Raw genomic sequence first — 21,116 nt, forward strand, 5'->3', positions numbered from 1 at the left:
AGATTCAAAGTCCAGGGTGCTAACAATTACACCATGGAACCCTCACCTGAGCAATGGCATCTACTGAAGTGCGCTCATCTTTTAAATGCAAAGAAAAGAAATTCAATACTTTATATATATTATTTCAAGTTTCTAATAAGCTCAGGGATGCAATAGGTATTATGTAGAATATTTGTCCAAACCCAATGATAATATATAAAAAGTAACCTATTTTTTAAAGGAGAAGATAGATACTAGAAACCTAAATGCCTAGGACCAATTTCAGTTGGAGCATCACCCCTTATGTTATCCTAGCATTGAATTGACAGTTTTTCTGTATTTCCATATTTGCATATCAGCCACTTATAATTGTTTCAAGCTTTATAACAGAGGACTGCCTTTTTTATAGACCAAGGATGAACGTCTCTTGTGAGTTAAGTCTGATAATGACATCACAATTTGTAAATTAAGCTATAGTATGATTACAGAGTGTAGACTGAAAAAAAAGTGCTTTCCTATGGACTGAAGTTTGTATTTTCTTAAGCTTTGCATTCCAAAATGGGCTAGCATTCTTTATTTCCAATGGGCACATTAAGCTACTTCCCCAATATATAATTTTTTGTGTTAAAAGTTATTCATACACAACTTGGTAAAACATACTAAATTTAATACATAATGGATTACATCCTGGGATTATCTTTTTCAACAATCTGTAAATTTACAATTAAAAATTGTGTATTAGATTTTTTAGATTGATTTTGCTTAGATTTGCATTTACTCCTAGTCTAAATTGTCTATTTTTATACTATTAGTAGATGCCTTAATCTTTGTTATTATCCTATCTAATATTTATTTTTATTTTGTAATGTGGAAAGAAACTGGAGCATTTTTTTGATACCCATGCTTCAAGTGACTCTATGGCTTAAGCTTTTTTTTGAAAAATGAAATGCTATAAAAACAAAATATGATCTGTGCTTTGAGGTACATTTGCCAGTTTTGTGTTTGCTGGCAGTAATATCTGTGGTCTGTTAGCTCAGTTGGTTAGAGCGTGGTGCTAATAACGCCAAGGTCACGGGTTCGATCCCCGTATTGGCCATTTGCTTTTCTTGAAGGACAAGAATGGAATAAGCTCATCGTGGAGTGCATGAATACTTGAAAACATCATAGACACATATATCACAAAATCTTTTCAAATACATATCAGAAGCCAGTGGGAGTGTCATCCTTTGGCTGATGAAGATTTTTCTCTACATGGCTCAGTGACTTTTGTCTCAAATCAAGCAATATGACATAACTAAGATATGCAAGGGCAAATTAATCAGTTATTATATTGCTGCTCAAACATAGAGGGCACTAGGTGTTACTAGAAGAAGAAGAAGATATGTGCTCCCCTCTCATTAGTGCACACTGAAGTAAAAAAAAATGGAGAATTTCTAAAGACCAGAGCACAAGTAATGGATCTCTGCATTCTTATTGCATCTTTTCTTATTTCCAAATATTTGACATACTTCTGATTTGATAAGTTTAAAAATGAGTTTAAACAAAGGACACCACTGAAGATGATGGAATTTATATGAATTTTAAATGAAGATTTGCAATACTCATACATTGAATGAAAATGGAGCTTTGAACAAAAGGAAAATAAACAATGTTAGCTCCCACGAGATATGAACTCAGATTACTAGATTCAAAGTCCAGGGTGCTAACAATTACACCATGGAACCCTCACCTGAGCAATGGCATCTACTGAAGTGCGCTCATCTTTTAAATGCAAAGAAAAGAAATTCAATACTTTATATATATTATTTCAAGTTTCTAATAAGCTCAGGGATGCAATAGGTATTATGTAGAATATTTGTCCAAACCCAATGATAATATATAAAAAGTAACCTATTTTTTAAAGGAGAAGATAGATACTAGAAACCTAAATGCCTAGGACCAATTTCAGTTGGAGCATCACCCCTTATGTTATCCTAGCATTGAATTGACAGTTTTTCTGTATTTCCATATTTGCATATCAGCCACTTATAATTGTTTCAAGCTTTATAACAGAGGACTGCCTTTTTTATAGACCAAGGATGAACGTCTCTTGTGAGTTAAGTCTGATAATGACATCACAATTTGTAAATTAAGCTATAGTATGATTACAGAGTGTAGACTGAATAAAAAGTGCTTTCCTATGGATTGAAGTTTGTATTTTCTTAAGCTTTGCATTCCAAAATGGGCTAGCATTCTTTATTTCCAATGGGCACATTAAGCTACTTCCCCAATATATATTTTTTTGTGTTAAAAGTTATTCATACACAACTTGGTAAAACATACTAAATTTAATACATAATGGATTACATCCTGGGATTATCTTTTTCAACAATCTGTAAATTTACAATTAAAAATTGTGTATTAGATTTTTTAGATTGATTTTGCTTAGATTTGCATTTACTCCTAGTCTAAATTGTCTATTTTTATACTATTACTAGATGCCTTAATCTTTGTTATTATCCTATCTAATATTTATTTTTATTTTGTAATGTGGAAAGAAACTGGAGCATTTTTATGATACCCATGCTTCAAGTGACTCTATGGCTTAAGCTTTTTTTTGAAAAATGAAATGCTATAAAAACAAAATATGATCTGTGCTTTGAGGTACATTTGCCAGTTTTGTGTTTGCTGGCAGTAATATCTGTGGTCTGTTAGCTCAGTTGGTTAGAGCGTGGTGCTAATAATGCCAAGGTCACGGGTTCGATCCCCGTATGGGCCATTTGCTTTTCTTGAAGGACAAGAATGGAATAAGCTCATCGTGGAGTGCATGAATACTTGAAAACATCATAGACACATATATCACAAAATCTTTTCAAATACATATCAGAAGCCAGTGGGAGTGTCATCCTTTGGCTGATGAAGATTTTTCTCTACATGGCTCAGTGACTTTTGTCTCAAATCAAGCAATATGACATAACTAAGATATGCAAGGGCAAATTAATCAGTTATTATATTGCTGCTCAAACATAGAGGGCACTAGGTGTTACTAGAAGAAGAAGAAGATATGTGCTCCCCTCTCATTAGTGCACACTGAAGTAAAAAAAAATGGAGAATTTCTAAAGACCAGAGCACAAGTAATGGATCTCTGCATTCTTATTGCATCTTTTCTTATTTCCAAATATTTGACATACTTCTGATTTGATAAGTTTAAAAATGAGTTTAAACAAAGGACACCACTGAAGATGATGGAATTTATATGAATTTTAAATGAAGATTTGCAATACTCATACATTGAATGAAAATGGAGCTTTGAACAAAAGGAAAATAAACAATGTTAGCTCCCACGAGATATGAACTCAGATTACTAGATTCAAAGTCCAGGGTGCTAACAATTACACCATGGAACCCTCACCTGAGCAATGGCATCTACTGAAGTGCGCTCATCTTTTAAATGCAAAGAAAAGAAATTCAATACTTTATATATATTATTTCAAGTTTCTAATAAGCTCAGGGATGCAATAGGTATTATGTAGAATATTTGTCCAAACCCAATGATAATATATAAAAAGTAACCTATTTTTTAAAGGAGAAGATAGATACTAGAAACCTAAATGCCTAGGACCAATTTCAGTTGGAGCATCACCCCTTATGTTATCCTAGCATTGAATTGACAGTTTTTCTGTATTTCCATATTTGCATATCAGCCACTTATAATTGTTTCAAGCTTTATAACAGAGGACTGCCTTTTTTATAGACCAAGGATGAACGTCTCTTGTGAGTTAAGTCTGATAATGACATCACAATTTGTAAATTAAGCTATAGTATGATTACAGAGTGTAGACTGAATAAAAAGTGCTTTCCTATGGATTGAAGTTTGTATTTTCTTAAGCTTTGCATTCCAAAATGGGCTAGCATTCTTTATTTCCAATGGGCACATTAAGCTACTTCCCCAATATATATTTTTTTGTGTTAAAAGTTATTCATACACAACTTGGTAAAACATACTAAATTTAATACATAATGGATTACATCCTGGGATTATCTTTTTCAACAATCTGTAAATTTACAATTAAAAATTGTGTATTAGATTTTTTAGATTGATTTTGCTTAGATTTGCATTTACTCCTAGTCTAAATTGTCTATTTTTATACTATTACTAGATGCCTTAATCTTTGTTATTATCCTATCTAATATTTATTTTTATTTTGTAATGTGGAAAGAAACTGGAGCATTTTTATGATACCCATGCTTCAAGTGACTCTATGGCTTAAGCTTTTTTTTGAAAAATGAAATGCTATAAAAACAAAATATGATCTGTGCTTTGAGGTACATTTGCCAGTTTTGTGTTTGCTGGCAGTAATATCTGTGGTCTGTTAGCTCAGTTGGTTAGAGCGTGGTGCTAATAACGCCAAGGTCACGGGTTCGATCCCCGTATGGGCCATTTGCTTTTCTTGAAGGACAAGAATGGAATAAGCTCATCGTGGAGTGCATGAATACTTGAAAACATCATAGACACATATATCACAAAATCTTTTCAAATACATATCAGAAGCCAGTGGGAGTGTCATCCTTTGGCTGATGAAGATTTTTCTCTACATGGCTCAGTGACTTTTGTCTCAAATCAAGCAATATGACATAACTAAGATATGCAAGGGCAAATTAATCAGTTATTATATTGCTGCTCAAACATAGAGGGCACTAGGTGTTACTAGAAGAAGAAGAAGATATGTGCTCCCCTCTCATTAGTGCACACTGAAGTAAAAAAAAAATGGAGAATTTCTAAAGACCAGAGCACAAGTAATGGATCTCTGCATTCTTATTGCATCTTTTCTTATTTCCAAATATTTGACATACTTCTGATTTGATAAGTTTAAAAATGAGTTTAAACAAAGGACACCACTGAAGATGATGGAATTTATATGAATTTTAAATGAAGATTTGCAATACTCATACATTGAATGAAAATGGAGCTTTGAACAAAAGGAAAATAAACAATGTTAGCTCCCACGAGATATGAACTCAGATTACTAGATTCAAAGTCCAGGGTGCTAACAATTACACCATGGAACCCTCACCTGAGCAATGGCATCTACTGAAGTGCGCTCATCTTTTAAATGCAAAGAAAAGAAATTCAATACTTTATATATATTATTTCAAGTTTCTAATAAGCTCAGGGATGCAATAGGTATTATGTAGAATATTTGTCCAAACCCAATGATAATATATAAAAAGTAACCTATTTTTTAAAGGAGAAGATAGATACTAGAAACCTAAATGCCTAGGACCAATTTCAGTTGGAGCATCACCCCTTATGTTATCCTAGCATTGAATTGACAGTTTTTCTGTATTTCCATATTTGCATATCAGCCACTTATAATTGTTTCAAGCTTTATAACAGAGGACTGCCTTTTTTATAGACCAAGGATGAACGTCTCTTGTGAGTTAAGTCTGATAATGACATCACAATTTGTAAATTAAGCTATAGTATGATTACAGAGTGTAGACTGAATAAAAAGTGCTTTCCTATGGATTGAAGTTTGTATTTTCTTAAGCTTTGCATTCCAAAATGGGCTAGCATTCTTTATTTCCAATGGGCACATTAAGCTACTTCCCCAATATATATTTTTTTGTGTTAAAAGTTATTCATACACAACTTGGTAAAACATACTAAATTTAATACATAATGGATTACATCCTGGGATTATCTTTTTCAACAATCTGTAAATTTACAATTAAAAATTGTGTATTAGATTTTTTAGATTGATTTTGCTTAGATTTGCATTTACTCCTAGTCTAAATTGTCTATTTTTATACTATTACTAGATGCCTTAATCTTTGTTATTATCCTATCTAATATTTATTTTTATTTTGTAATGTGGAAAGAAACTGGAGCATTTTTATGATACCCATGCTTCAAGTGACTCTATGGCTTAAGCTTTTTTTTGAAAAATGAAATGCTATAAAAACAAAATATGATCTGTGCTTTGAGGTACATTTGCCAGTTTTGTGTTTGCTGGCAGTAATATCTGTGGCCTGTTAGCTCAGTTGGTTAGAGCGTGGTGCTAATAACGCCAAGGTCACGGGTTCGATCCCCGTATGGGCCATTTGCTTTTCTTGAAGGACAAGAATGGAATAAGCTCATCGTGGAGTGCATGAATACTTGAAAACATCATAGACACATATATCACAAAATCTTTTCAAATACATATCAGAAGCCAGTGGGAGTGTCATCCTTTGGCTGATGAAGATTTTTCTCTACATGGCTCAGTGACTTTTGTCTCAAATCAAGCAATATGACATAACTAAGATATGCAAGGGCAAATTAATCAGTTATTATATTGCTGCTCAAACATAGAGGGCACTAGGTGTTACTAGAAGAAGAAGAAGATATGTGCTCCCCTCTCATTAGTGCACACTGAAGTAAAAAAAATGGAGAATTTCTAAAGACCAGAGCACAAGTAATGGATCTCTGCATTCTTATTGCATCTTTTCTTATTTCCAAATATTTGACATACTTCTGATTTGATAAGTTTAAAAATGAGTTTAAACAAAGGACACCACTGAAGATGATGGAATTTATATGAATTTTAAATGAAGATTTGCAATACTCATACATTGAATGAAAATGGAGCTTTGAACAAAAGGAAAATAAACAATGTTAGCTCCCACGAGATATGAACTCAGATTACTAGATTCAAAGTCCAGGGTGCTAGCAATTACACCATGGAACCCTCACCTGAGCAATGGCATCTACTGAAGTGCGCTCATCTTTTAAATGCAAAGAAAAGAAATTCAATACTTTATATATATTATTTCAAGTTTCTAATAAGCTCAGGGATGCAATAGGTATTATGTAGAATATTTGTCCAAACCCAATGATAATATATAAAAAGTAACCTATTTTTTAAAGGAGAAGATAGATACTAGAAACCTAAATGCCTAGGACCAATTTCAGTTGGAGCATCACCCCTTATGTTATCCTAGCATTGAATTGACAGTTTTTCTGTATTTCCATATTTGCATATCAGCCACTTACAATTGTTTCAAGCTTTATAACAGAGGACTGCCTTTTTTATAGACCAAGGATGAAAGTCTCTTGTGAGTTAAGTCTGATAATGACATCACAATTTGTAAATTAAGCTATAGTATGATTACAGAGTGTAGACTGAATAAAAAGTGCTTTCCTATGGATTGAAGTTTGTATTTTCTTAAGCTTTGCATTCCAAAATGGGCTAGCATTCTTTATTTCCAATGGGCACATTAAGCTACTTCCCCAATATATATTTTTTTGTGTTAAAAGTTATTCATACACAACTTGGTAAAACATACTAAATTTAATACATAATGGATTACATCCTGGGATTATCTTTTTCAACAATCTGTAAATTTACAATTAAAAATTGTGTATTAGATTTTTTAGATTGATTTTGCTTAGATTTGCATATACTCCTTGTCTAAATTGTCTATTTTTATACTATTAGTAGATGCCTTAATCTTTGTTATTATCATATCTAATATTTATTTTTATTTTGTAATGTGGAAAGAAACTGGAGCATTTTTATGATACCCATGCTTCAAGTGACTCTATGGCTTAAGCTTTTTTTTGAAAAATGAAATGCTATAAAAACAAAATATGATCTGTGCTTTGAGGTACATTTGCCAGTTTTGTGTTTGCTTGCAGTAACATCTGTGGCCGGTTAGCTCAGTTGGTTAGAGCATGGTGCTAATAACGCCAAGGTCACGGGTTCGATCCCCGTATGGGCCATTTGCTTTTCTTGAAGGACAAGAATGGAATAAACTCATCGTGGAGTGCATGAATACTTGAAAACATCATAGACACATATATCACAAAATCTTTTCAAATACATATCAGAAGCCAGTGGGAGTGTCATCCTTTGGCTGATGAAGATTTTTCTCTACATGGCTCAGTGACTTTTGTCTCAAATCAAGCAATATGACATAACTAAGATATGCAAGGGCAAATTAATCAGTTATTATATTGCTGCTCAAACATAGAGGGCACTAGGTGTTACTAGAAGAAGAAGAAGATATGTGCTCCCCTCTCATTAGTGCACACTGAAGTAAAAAAAATGGAGAATTTCTAAAGACCAGAGCACAAGTAATGGATCTCTGCATTCTTATTGCATCTTTTCTTATTTCCAAATATTTGACATACTTCTGATTTTATAAGTTTAAAAATGAGTTTAAACAAAGGACACCACTGAAGATGATGGAATTTATATGAATTTTAAATGAAGATTTGCAATACTCATACATTGAATGAAAATGGAGCTTTGAACAAAAGGAAAATAAACAATGTTAGCTCCCACGAGATATGAACTCAGATTACTAGATTCAAAGTCCAGGGTGCTAACAATTACACCATGGAACCCTCACCTGAGCAATGGCATCTACTGAAGTGCGCTCATCTTTTAAATGCAAAGAAAAGAAATTCAATACTTTATATATATTATTTCAAGTTTCTAATAAGCTCAGGGATGCAATAGGTATTATGTAGAATATTTGTCCAAACCCAATGATAATATATAAAAAGTAACCTATTTTTTAAAGGAGAAGATAGATACTAGAAACCTAAATGCCTAGGACCAATTTCAGTTGGAGCATCACCCCTTATGTTATCCTAGCATTGAATTGACAGTTTTTCTGTATTTCCATATTTGCATATCAGCCACTTATAATTGTTTCAAGCTTTATAACAGAGGACTGCCTTTTTTATAGACCAAGGATGAACGTCTCTTGTGAGTTAAGTCTGATAATGACATCACAATTTGTAAATTAAGCTATAGTATGATTACAGAGTGTAGACTGAATAAAAAGTGCTTTCCTATGGATTGAAGTTTGTATTTTCTTAAGCTTTGCATTCCAAAATGGGCTAGCATTCTTTATTTCCAATGGGCACATTAAGCTACTTCCCCAATATATATTTTTTTGTGTTAAAAGTTATTCATACACAACTTGGTAAAACATACTAAATTTAATACATAATGGATTACATCCTGGGATTATCTTTTTCAACAATCTGTAAATTTACAATTAAAAATTGTGTATTAGATTTTTTAGATTGATTTTGCTTAGATTTGCATTTACTCCTAGTCTAAATTGTCTATTTTTATACTATTACTAGATGCCTTAATCTTTGTTATTATCCTATCTAATATTTATTTTTATTTTGTAATGTGGAAAGAAACTGGAGCATTTTTATGATACCCATGCTTCAAGTGACTCTATGGCTAAAGCTTTTTTTTGAAAAATGAAATGCTATAAAAACAAAATATGATCTGTGCTTTGAGGTACATTTGCCAGTTTTGTGTTTGCTGGCAGTAATATCTGTGGTCTGTTAGCTCAGTTGGTTAGAGCGTGGTGCTAATAACGCCAAGGTCACGGGTTCGATCCCCGTATGGGCCATTTGCTTTTCTTGAAGGACAAGAATGGAATAAGCTCATCGTGGAGTGCATGAATACTTGAAAACATCATAGACACATATATCACAAAATCTTTTCAAATACATATCAGAAGCCAATGGGAGTGTCATCCTTTGGCTGATGAAGATTTTTCTCTACATGGCTCAGTGACTTTTGTCTCAAATCAAGCAATATGACATAACTAAGATATGCAAGGGCAAATTAATCAGTTATTATATTGCTGCTCAAACATAGAGGGCACTAGGTGTTACTAGAAGAAGAAGAAGATATGTGCTCCCCTCTCATTAGTGCACACTGAAGTAAAAAAAAATGGAGAATTTCTAAAGACCAGAGCACAAGTAATGGATCTCTGCATTCTTATTGCATCTTTTCTTATTTCCAAATATTTGACATACTTCTGATTTGATAAGTTTAAAAATGAGTTTAAACAAAGGACACCACTGAAGATGATGGAATTTATATGAATTTTAAATGAAGATTTGCAATACTCATACATTGAATGAAAATGGAGCTTTGAACAAAAGGAAAATAAACAATGTTAGCTCCCACGAGATATGAACTCAGATTACTAGATTCAAAGTCCAGGGTGCTAACAATTACACCATGGAACCCTCACCTGAGCAATGGCATCTACTGAAGTGCGCTCATCTTTTAAATGCAAAGAAAAGAAATTCAATACTTTATATATATTATTTCAAGTTTCTAATAAGCTCAGGGATGCAATAGGTATTATGTAGAATATTTGTCCAAACCCAATGATAATATATAAAAAGTAACCTATTTTTTAAAGGAGAAGATAGATACTAGAAACCTAAATGCCTAGGACCAATTTCAGTTGGAGCATCACCCCTTATGTTATCCTAGCATTGAATTGACAGTTTTTCTGTATTTCCATATTTGCATATCAGCCACTTATAATTGTTTCAAGCTTTATAACAGAGGACTGCCTTTTTTATAGACCAAGGATGAACGTCTCTTGTGAGTTAAGTCTGATAATGACATCACAATTTGTAAATTAAGCTATAGTATGATTACAGAGTGTAGACTGAATAAAAAGTGCTTTCCTATGGATTGAAGTTTGTATTTTCTTAAGCTTTGCATTCCAAAATGGGCTAGCATTCTTTATTTCCAATGGGCACATTAAGCTACTTCCCCAATATATATTTTTTTGTGTTAAAAGTTATTCATACACAACTTGGTAAAACATACTAAATTTAATACATAATGGATTACATCCTGGGATTATCTTTTTCAACAATCTGTAAATTTACAATTAAAAATTGTGTATTAGATTTTTTAGATTGATTTTGCTTAGATTTGCATTTACTCCTAGTCTAAATTGTCTATTTTTATACTATTACTAGATGCCTTAATCTTTGTTATTATCCTATCTAATATTTATTTTTATTTTGTAATGTGGAAAGAAACTGGAGCATTTTTATGATACCCATGCTTCAAGTGACTCTATGGCTAAAGCTTTTTTTTGAAAAATGAAATGCTATAAAAACAAAATATGATCTGTGCTTTGAGGTACATTTGCCAGTTTTGTGTTTGCTGGCAGTAATATCTGTGGTCTGTTAGCTCAGTTGGTTAGAGCGTGGTGCTAATAACGCCAAGGTCACGGGTTCGATCCCCGTATGGGCCATTTGCTTTTCTTGAAGGACAAGAATGGAATAAGCTCATCGTGGAGTGCATGAATACTTGAAAACATCATAGACACATATATCACAAAATCTTTTCAAATACATATCAGAAGCCAGTGGGAGTGTCATCCTTTGGCTGATGAAGATTTTTCTCTACATGGCTCAGTGACTTTTGTCTCAAATCAAGCAATATGACATAACTAAGATATGCAAGGGCAAATTAATCAGTTATTATATTGCTGCTCAAACATAGAGGGCACTAGGTGTTACTAGAAGAAGAAGAAGATATGTGCTCCCCTCTCATTAGTGCACACTGAAGTAAAAAAAAATGGAGAATTTCTAAAGACCAGAGCACAAGTAATGGATCTCTGCATTCTTATTGCATCTTTTCTTATTTCCAAATATTTGACATACTTCTGATTTGATAAGTTTAAAAATGAGTTTAAACAAAGGACACCACTGAAGATGATGGAATTTATATGAATTTTAAATGAAGATTTGCAATACTCATACATTGAATGAAAATGGAGCTTTGAACAAAAGGAAAATAAACAATGTTAGCTCCCACGAGATATGAACTCAGATTACTAGATTCAAAGTCCAGGGTGCTAACAATTACACCATGGAACCCTCACCTGAGCAATGGCATCTACTGAAGTGCGCTCATCTTTTAAATGCAAAGAAAAGAAATTCAATACTTTATATATATTATTTCAAGTTTCTAATAAGCTCAGGGATGCAATAGGTATTATGTAGAATATTTGTCCAAACCCAATGATAATATATAAAAAGTAACCTATTTTTTAAAGGAGAAGATAGATACTAGAAACCTAAATGCCTAGGACCAATTTCAGTTGGAGCATCACCCCTTATGTTATCCTAGCATTGAATTGACAGTTTTTCTGTATTTCCATATTTGCATATCAGCCACTTATAATTGTTTCAAGCTTTATAACAGAGGACTGCCTTTTTTATAGACCAAGGATGAACGTCTCTTGTGAGTTAAGTCTGATAATGACATCACAATTTGTAAATTAAGCTATAGTATGATTACAGAGTGTAGACTGAATAAAAAGTGCTTTCCTATGGATTGAAGTTTGTATTTTCTTAAGCTTTGCATTCCAAAATGGGCTAGCATTCTTTATTTCCAATGGGCACATTAAGCTACTTCCCCAATATATATTTTTTTGTGTTAAAAGTTATTCATACACAACTTGGTAAAACATACTAAATTTAATACATAATGGATTACATCCTGGGATTATCTTTTTCAACAATCTGTAAATTTACAATTAAAAATTGTGTATTAGATTTTTTAGATTGATTTTGCTTAGATTTGCATTTACTCCTAGTCTAAATTGTCTATTTTTATACTATTACTAGATGCCTTAATCTTTGTTATTATCCTATCTAATATTTATTTTTATTTTGTAATGTGGAAAGAAACTGGAGCATTTTTATGATACCCATGCTTCAAGTGACTCTATGGCTTAAGCTTTTTTTTGAAAAATGAAATGCTATAAAAACAAAATATGATCTGTGCTTTGAGGTACATTTGCCAGTTTTGTGTTTGCTGGCAGTAATATCTGTGGCCTGTTAGCTCAGTTGGTTAGAGCGTGGTGCTAATAACGCCAAGGTCACGGGTTCGATCCCCGTATGGGCCATTTGCTTTTCTTGAAGGACAAGAATGGAATAAGCTCATCGTGGAGTGCATGAATACTTGAAAACATCATAGACACATATATCACAAAATCTTTTCAAATACATATCAGAAGCCAGTGGGAGTGTCATCCATTGGCTGATGAAGATTTTTCTCTACATGGCTCAGTGACTTTTGTCTCAAATCAAGCAATATGACATAACTAAGATATGCAAGGGCAAATTAATCAGTTATTATATTGCTGCTCAAACATAGAGGGCACTAGGTGTTACTAGAAGAAGAAGAAGATATGTGCTCCCCTCTCATTAGTGCACACTGAAGTAAAAAAAAATGGAGAATTTCTAAAGACCAGAGCACAAGTAATGGATCTCTGCATTCTTATTGCATCTTTTCTTATTTCCAAATATTTGACATACTTCTGATTTGATAAGTTTAAAAATGAGTTTAAACAAAGGACAACACTGAAGATGATGGAATTTATATGAATTTTAAATGAAGATTTGCAATACTCATACATTGAATGAAAATGGAGCTTTGAACAAAAGGAAAATAAACAATGTTAGCTCCCACGAGATATGAACTCAGATTACTAGATTCAAAGTCCAGGGTGCTAGCAATTACACCATGGAACCCTCACCTGAGCAATGGCATCTACTGAAGTGCGCTCATCTTTTAAATGCAAAGAAAAGAAATTCAATACTTTATATATATTATTTCAAGTTTCTAATAAGCTCAGGGATGCAATAGGTATTATGTAGAATATTTGTCCAAACCCAATGATAATATATAAAAAGTAACCTATTTTTTAAAGGAGAAGATAGATACTAGAAACCTAAATGCCTAGGACCAATTTCAGTTGGAGCATCACCCCTTATGTTATCCTAGCATTGAATTGACAGTTTTTCTGTATTTCCATATTTGCATATCAGCCACTTACAATTGTTTCAAGCTTTATAACAGAGGACTGCCTTTTTTATAGACCAAGGATGAAAGTCTCTTGTGAGTTAAGTCTGATAATGACATCACAATTTGTAAATTAAGCTATAGTATGATTACAGAGTGTAGACTGAATAAAAAGTGCTTTCCTATGGATTGAAGTTTGTATTTTCTTAAGCTTTGCATTCCAAAATGGGCTAGCATTCTTTATTTCCAATGGGCACATTAAGCTACTTCCCCAATATATATTTTTTTGTGTTAAAAGTTATTCATACACAACTTGGTAAAACATACTAAATTTAATACATAATGGATTACATCCTGGGATTATCTTTTTCAACAATCTGTAAATTTACAATTAAAAATTGTGTATTAGATTTTTTAGATTGATTTTGCTTAGATTTGCATATACTCCTTGTCTAAATTGTCTATTTTTATACTATTAGTAGATGCCTTAATCTTTGTTATTATCCTATCTAATATTTATTTTTATTTTGTAATGTGGAAAGAAACTGGAGCATTTTTATGATACCCATGCTTCAAGTGACTCTATGGCTTAAGCTTTTTTTTGAAAAATGAAATGCTATAAAAACAAAATATGATCTGTGCTTTGAGGTACATTTGCCAGTTTTGTGTTTGCTTGCAGTAACATCTGTGGCCGGTTAGCTCAGTTGGTTAGAGCATGGTGCTAATAACGCCAAGGTCACGGGTTCGATCCCCGTATGGGCCATTTGCTTTTCTTGAAGGACAAGAATGGATTAAGCTCATCGTGGAGTGCATGAATACTTGAAAACATCATAGACACATATATCACAAAATCTTTTCAAATACATATCAGAAGCCAGTGGGAGTGTCATCCTTTGGCTGATGAAGATATTTCTCTACATGGCTCAGTGACTTTTGTCTCAAATCAAGCAATATGACATAACTAAGATATGCAAGGGCAAATTAATCAGTTATTATATTGCTGCTCAAACATAGAGGGCACTAGGTGTTACTAGAAGAAGAAGAAGATATGTGCTCCCCTCTCATTAGTGCACACTGAAGTAAAAAAAAATGGAGAATTTCTAAAGACCAGAGCACAAGTAATGGATCTCTGCATTCTTATTGCATCTTTTCTTATTTCCAAATATTTGACATACTTCTGATTTTATAAGTTTAAAAATGAGTTTAAACAAAGGACACCACTGAAGATGATGGAATTTATATGAATTTTAAATGAAGATTTGCAATACTCATACATTGAATGAAAATGGAGCTTTGAACAAAAGGAAAATAAACAATGTTAGCTCCCACGAGATATGAACTCAGATTACTAGATTCAAAGTCCAGGGTGCTAACAATTACACCATGGAACCCTCACCTGAGCAATGGCATCTACTGAAGTGCGCTCATCTTTTAAATGCAAAGAAAAGAAATTCAATACTTTATATATATTATTTCAAGTTTCTAATAAGCTCAGGGATGCAATAGGTATTATGTAGAATATTTGTCCAAACCCAATGATAATATATAAAAAGTAACCTATTTTTTAAAGGAGAAGATAGATACTAGAAACCAAAATGCCTAGGACCAATTTCAGTTGGAGCATCACCCCTTATGTTATCCTAGCATTGAATTGACAGTTTTTCTGTATTTCCATATTTGCATATCAGCCACTTATAATTGTTTCAAGCTTTATAACAGAGGACTGCCTTTTTTATAGACCAAGGATGAACGTCTCTTGTGAGTTAAGTCTGATAATGACATCACAATTTGTAAATTAAGCTATAGTATGATTACAGAGTGTAGACTGAATAAAAAGTGCTTTCCTATGGATTGAAGTTTGTATTTTCTTAAGCTTTGCATTCCAAAATGGGCTAGCATTCTTTATTTCCAATGGGCACATTAAGCTACTTCCCCAATATATATTTTTTTGTGTTAAAAGTTATTCATACACAACTTGGTAAAACATACTAAATTTAATACATAATGGATTACATCCTGGGATTATCTTTTTCAACAATCTGTAAATTTACAATTAAAAATTGTGTATTAGATTTTTTAGATTGATTTTGCTTAGATTTGCATTTACTCCTAGTCTAAATTGTCTATTTTTATACTATTACTAGATGCCTTAATCTTTGTTATTATCCTATCTAATATTTATTTTTATTTTGTAATGTGGAAAGAAACTGGAGCATTTTTATGATACCCATGCTTCAAGTGACTCTATGGCTTAAGCTTTTTTTTGAAAAATGAAATGCTATAAAAACAAAATATGATCTGTGCTTTGAGGTACATTTCCCAGTTTTGTGTTTGCTGGCAGTAATATCTGTGGCCTGTTAGCTCAGTTGGTTAGAGCGTGGTGCTAATAACGCCAAGGTCACGGGTTCGATCCCCGTATGGGCCATTTGCTTTTCTTGAAGGACAAGTATGGAATAAGCTCATCGTGGAGTGCATGAATACTTGAAAACATCATAGACACATATATCACAAAATCTTTTCAAATACATATCAGAAGCCAGTGGGAGTGTCATCCTTTGGCTGATGAAGATTTTTCTCTACATGGCTCAGTGACTTTTGTCTCAAATCAAGCAATATGACATAACTAAGATATGCAAGGGCAAATTAATCAGTTATTATATTGCTGCTCAAACATAGAGGGCACTAGGTGTTACTAGAAGAAGAAGAAGATATGTGCTCCCCTCTCATTAGTGCACACTGAAGTAAAAAAAATGGAGAATTTCTAAAGACCAGAGCACAAGTAATGGATCTCTGCATTCTTATTGCATCTTTTCTTATTTCCAAATATTTGACATACTTCTGATTTGATAAGTTTAAAAATGAGTTTAAACAAAGGACACCACTGAAGATGATGGAATTTATATGAATTTTAAATGAAGATTTGCAATACTCATACATTGAATGAAAATGGAGCTTTGAACAAAAGGAAAATAAACAATGTTAGCTCCCACGAGATATGAACTCAGATTACTAGATTCAAAGTCCAGGGTGCTAGCAATTACACCATGGAACCCTCACCTGAGCAATGGCATCTACTGAAGTGCGCTCATCTTTTAAATGCAAAGAAAAGAAATTCAATACTTTATATATATTATTTCAAGTTTCTAATAAGCTCAGGGATGCAATAGGTATTATGTAGAATATTTGTCCAAACCCAATGATAATATATAAAAAGTAACCTATTTTTTAAAGGAGAAGATAGATACTAGAAACCTAAATGCCTAGGACCAATTTCAGTTGGAGCATCACCCCTTATGTTATCCTAGCATTGAATTGACAGTTTTTCTGTATTTCCATATTTGCATATCAGCCACTTACAATTGTTTCAAGCTTTATAACAGAGGACTGCCTTTTTTATAGACCAAGGATGAAAGTCTCTTGTGAGTTAAGTCTGATAATGACATCACAATTTGTAAATTAAGCTATAGTATGATTACAGAGTGTAGACTGAATAAAAAGTGCTTTCCTATGGATTGAAGTTTGTATTTTCTTAAGCTTTGCATTCCAAAATGGGCTAGCATTCTTTATTTCCAATGGGCACATTAAGCTACTTCCCCAATATATATTTTTTTGTGTTAAAAGTTATTCATACACAACTTGGTAAAACATACTAAATTTAATACATAATGGATTACATCCTGGGATTATCTTTTTCAACAATCTGTAAATTTACAATTAAAAATTGTGTATTAGATTTTTTAGATTGATTTTGCTTAGATTTGCATTTACTCCTAGTCTAAATTGTCTATTTTTATACTATTACTAGATGCCTTAATCTTTGTTATTATCCTATCTAATATTTATTTTTATTTTGTAATGTGGAAAGAAACTGGAGCATTTTTATGATACCCATGCTTCAAGTGACTCTATGGCTTAAGCTTTTTTTTGAAAAATGAAATGCTATAAAATCAAAATATGATCTGTGCTTTGAGGTACATTTGCCAGTTTTGTGTTTGCTTGCAGTAACATCTGTGGCCGGTTAGCTCAGTTGGTTAGAGCATGGTGCTAATAACGCCAAGGTCACGGGTTCGATCCCCGTATGGGCCATTTGCTTTTCTTGAAGGACAAGAATGGAATAAGCTCATCGTGGAGTGCATGAATACTTGAAAACATCATAGACACATATATCACAAAATCTTTTCAAATACATATCAGAAGCCAGTGGGAGTGTCATCCTTTGGCTGATGAAGATTTTTCTCTACATGGCTCAGTGACTTTTGTCTCAAATCAAGCAATATGACATAACTAAGATATGCAAGGGCAAATTAATCAGTTATTATATTGCTGCTCAAACATAGAGGGCACTAGGTGTTACTAGAAGAAGAAGAAGATATGTGCTCCCCTCTCATTAGTGCACACTGAAGTAAAAAAAAATGGAGAATTTCTAAAGACCAGAGCACAAGTAATGGATCTCTGCATTCTTATTGCATCTTTTCTTATTTCCAAATATTTGACATACTTCTGATTTTATAAGTTTAAAAATGAGTTTAAACAAAGGACACCACTGAAGATGATGGAATTTATATGAATTTTAAATGAAGATTTGCAATACTCATACATTGAATGAAAATGGAGCTTTGAACAAAAGGAAAATAAACAATGTTAGCTCCCACGAGATATGAACTCAGATTACTAGATTCAAAGTCCAGGGTGCTAACAATTACACCATGGAACCCTCACCTGAGCAATGGCATCTACTGAAGTGCGCTCATCTTTTAAATGCAAAGAAAAGAAATTCAATACTTTATATATATTATTTCAAGTTTCTAATAAGCTCAGGGATGCAATAGGTATTATGTAGAATATTTGTCCAAACCCAATGATAATATATAAAAAGTAACCTATTTTTTAAAGGAGAAGATAGATACTAGAAACCTAAATGCCTAGGACCAATTTCAGTTGGAGCATCACCCCTTATGTTATCCTAGCATTGAATTGACAGTTTTTCTGTATTTCCATATTTGCATATCAGCCACTTATAATTGTTTCAAGCTTTATAACAGAGGACTGCCTTTTTTATAGACCAAGGATGAACGTCTCTTGTGAGTTAAGTCTGATAATGACATCACAATTTGTAAATTAAGCTATAGTATGATTACAGAGTGTAGACTGAATAAAAAGTGCTTTCCTATGGATTGAAGTTTGTATTTTCTTAAGCTTTGCATTCCAAAATGGGCTAGCATTCTTTATTTCCAATGGGCACATTAAGCTACTTCCCCAATATATATTTTTTTGTGTTAAAAGTTATTCATACACAACTTGGTAAAACATACTAAATTTAATACATAATGGATTACATCCTGGGATTATCTTTTTCAACAATCTGTAAATTTACAATTAAAAATTGTGTATTAGATTTTTTAGATCGATTTTGCTTAGATTTGCATTTACTCCTAGTCTAAATTGTCTATTTTTATACTATTACTAGATGCCTTAATCTTTGTTATTATCCTATCTAATATTTATTTTTATTTTGTAATGTGGAAAGAAACTGGAGCATTTTTATGATACCCATGCTTCAAGTGACTCTATGGCTTAAGCTTTTTTTTGAAAAATGAAATGCTATAAAAACAAAATATGATCTGTGCTTTGAGGTACATTTCCCAGTTTTGTGTTTGCTGGCAGTAATATCTGTGGCCTGTTAGCTCAGTTGGTTAGAGCGTGGTGCTAATAACGCCAAGGTCACGGGTTCGATCCCCGTATGGGCCATTTGCTTTTCTTGAAGGACAAGAATGGAATAAGCTCATCGTGGAGTGCATGAATACTTGAAAACATCATAGACACATATATCACAAAATCTTTTCAAATACATATCAGAAGCCAGTGGGAGTGTCATCCTTTGGCTGATGAAGATTTTTCTCTACATGGCTCAGTGACTTTTGTCTCAAATCAAGCAATATGACATAACTAAGATATGCAAGGGCAAATTAATCAGTTATTATATTGCTGCTCAAACATAGAGGGCACTAGGTGTTACTAGAAGAAGAAGAAGATATGTGCTCCCCTCTCATTAGTGCACACTGAAGTAAAAAAAATGGAGAATTTCTAAAGACCAGAGCACAAGTAATGGATCTCTGCATTCTTATTGCATCTTTTCTTATTTCCAAATATTTGACATACTTCTGATTTGATAAGTTTAAAAATGAGTTTAAACAAAGGACACCACTGAAGATGATGGAATTTATATGAATTTTAAATGAAGATTTGCAATACTCATACATTGAATGAAAATGGAGCTTTGAACAAAAGGAAAATAAACAATGTTAGCTCCCACGAGATATGAACTCAGATTACTAGATTCAAAGTCCAGGGTGCTAGCAATTACACCATGGAACCCTCACCTGAGCAATGGCATCTACTGAAGTGCGCTCATCTTTTAAATGCAAAGAAAAGAAATTCAATACTTTATATATATTATTTCAAGTTTCTAATAAGCTCAGGGATGCAATAGGTATTATGTAGAATATTTGTCCAAACCCAATGATAATATATAAAAAGTAACCTATTTTTTAAAGGAGAAGATAGATACTAGAAACCTAAATGCCTAGGACCAATTTCAGTTGGAGCATCACCCCTTATGTTATCCTAGCATTGAATTGACAGTTTTTCTGTATTTCCATATTTGCATATCAGCCACTTACAATTGTTTCAAGCTTTATAACAGAGGACTGCCTTTTTTATAGACCAAGGATGAAAGTCTCTTGTGAGTTAAGTCTGATAATGACATCACAATTTGTAAATTAAGCTATAGTATGATTACAGAGTGTAGACTGAATAAAAAGTGCTTTCCTATGGATTGAAGTTTGTATTTTCTTAAGCTTTGCATTCCAAAATGGGCTAGCATTCTTTATTTCCAATGGGCACATTAAGCTACTTCCCCAATATATATTTTTTTGTGTTAAAAGTTATTCATACACAACTTGGTAAAACATACTAAATTTAATACATAATGGATTACATCCTGGGATTATCTTTTTCAACAATCTGTAAATTTACAATTAAAAATTGTGTATTAGATTTTTTAGATTGATTTTGCTTAGATTTGCATATACTCCTTGTCTAAATTGTCTATTTTTATACTATTAGTAGATGCCTTAATCTTTGTTATTATCCTATCTAATATTTATTTTTATTTTGTAATGTGGAAAGAAACTGGAGCATTTTTATGATACCCATGCTTCAAGTGACTCTATGGCTTAAGCTTTTTTTTGAAAAATGAAATGCTATAAAAACAAAATATGATCTGTGCTTTGAGGTACATTTGCCAGTTTTGTGTTTGCTTGCAGTAACATCTGTGGCCGGTTAGCTCAGTTGGTTAGAGCATGGTGCTAATAACGCCAAGGTCACGGGTTCGATCCCCGTATGGGCCATTTGCTTTTCTTGAAGGACAAGAATGGAATAAGCTCATCGTGGAGTGCATGAATACTTGAAAACATCATAGACACATATATCACAAAATCTTTTCAAATA

The 21,116-nt window shown here is 32.7% G+C and overlaps 13 non-coding genes across 13 annotated transcripts; all 13 read left to right on the forward strand.

Moving 5' to 3' along the window:
* The first annotated feature begins 1,001 nt into the window (after nucleotides 1-1,001).
* On the forward strand, nucleotides 1,002-1,075 carry TRNAI-AAU (transfer RNA isoleucine (anticodon AAU)). Its single transcript has one exon. It is a non-coding gene; the product is annotated as a tRNA-Ile (tRNA).
* Nucleotides 1,076-2,663: 1,588 nt separating this feature from the next.
* On the forward strand, nucleotides 2,664-2,737 carry TRNAI-AAU (transfer RNA isoleucine (anticodon AAU)). Its single transcript has one exon. It is a non-coding gene; the product is annotated as a tRNA-Ile (tRNA).
* Nucleotides 2,738-4,325: 1,588 nt separating this feature from the next.
* Nucleotides 4,326-4,399, forward strand: TRNAI-AAU (transfer RNA isoleucine (anticodon AAU)). The gene has a single exon. It is a non-coding gene; the product is annotated as a tRNA-Ile (tRNA).
* Nucleotides 4,400-5,988: 1,589 nt separating this feature from the next.
* On the forward strand, nucleotides 5,989-6,062 carry TRNAI-AAU (transfer RNA isoleucine (anticodon AAU)). The gene has a single exon. It is a non-coding gene; the product is annotated as a tRNA-Ile (tRNA).
* Nucleotides 6,063-7,649: 1,587 nt separating this feature from the next.
* On the forward strand, nucleotides 7,650-7,723 carry TRNAI-AAU (transfer RNA isoleucine (anticodon AAU)). The gene has a single exon. It is a non-coding gene; the product is annotated as a tRNA-Ile (tRNA).
* Nucleotides 7,724-9,310: 1,587 nt separating this feature from the next.
* Nucleotides 9,311-9,384, forward strand: TRNAI-AAU (transfer RNA isoleucine (anticodon AAU)). The gene has a single exon. It is a non-coding gene; the product is annotated as a tRNA-Ile (tRNA).
* Nucleotides 9,385-10,972: 1,588 nt separating this feature from the next.
* Nucleotides 10,973-11,046, forward strand: TRNAI-AAU (transfer RNA isoleucine (anticodon AAU)). Its single transcript has one exon. It is a non-coding gene; the product is annotated as a tRNA-Ile (tRNA).
* A 1,588-nt stretch (nucleotides 11,047-12,634) lies between these two features.
* Nucleotides 12,635-12,708, forward strand: TRNAI-AAU (transfer RNA isoleucine (anticodon AAU)). The gene has a single exon. It is a non-coding gene; the product is annotated as a tRNA-Ile (tRNA).
* A 1,588-nt stretch (nucleotides 12,709-14,296) lies between these two features.
* TRNAI-AAU (transfer RNA isoleucine (anticodon AAU)) lies at nucleotides 14,297-14,370 on the forward strand. The gene has a single exon. It is a non-coding gene; the product is annotated as a tRNA-Ile (tRNA).
* Nucleotides 14,371-15,958: 1,588 nt separating this feature from the next.
* Nucleotides 15,959-16,032, forward strand: TRNAI-AAU (transfer RNA isoleucine (anticodon AAU)). The gene has a single exon. It is a non-coding gene; the product is annotated as a tRNA-Ile (tRNA).
* A 1,587-nt stretch (nucleotides 16,033-17,619) lies between these two features.
* TRNAI-AAU (transfer RNA isoleucine (anticodon AAU)) lies at nucleotides 17,620-17,693 on the forward strand. The gene has a single exon. It is a non-coding gene; the product is annotated as a tRNA-Ile (tRNA).
* Nucleotides 17,694-19,281: 1,588 nt separating this feature from the next.
* TRNAI-AAU (transfer RNA isoleucine (anticodon AAU)) lies at nucleotides 19,282-19,355 on the forward strand. Its single transcript has one exon. It is a non-coding gene; the product is annotated as a tRNA-Ile (tRNA).
* A 1,587-nt stretch (nucleotides 19,356-20,942) lies between these two features.
* Nucleotides 20,943-21,016, forward strand: TRNAI-AAU (transfer RNA isoleucine (anticodon AAU)). Its single transcript has one exon. It is a non-coding gene; the product is annotated as a tRNA-Ile (tRNA).
* Nucleotides 21,017-21,116: the final 100 nt, after the last annotated feature.

Source organism: Pseudophryne corroboree, unplaced genomic scaffold, assembly GCF_028390025.1.
Source record: "Pseudophryne corroboree isolate aPseCor3 unplaced genomic scaffold, aPseCor3.hap2 scaffold_822, whole genome shotgun sequence".
In the NCBI taxonomy this organism is placed as follows: domain Eukaryota; kingdom Metazoa; phylum Chordata; class Amphibia; order Anura; family Myobatrachidae; genus Pseudophryne; species Pseudophryne corroboree.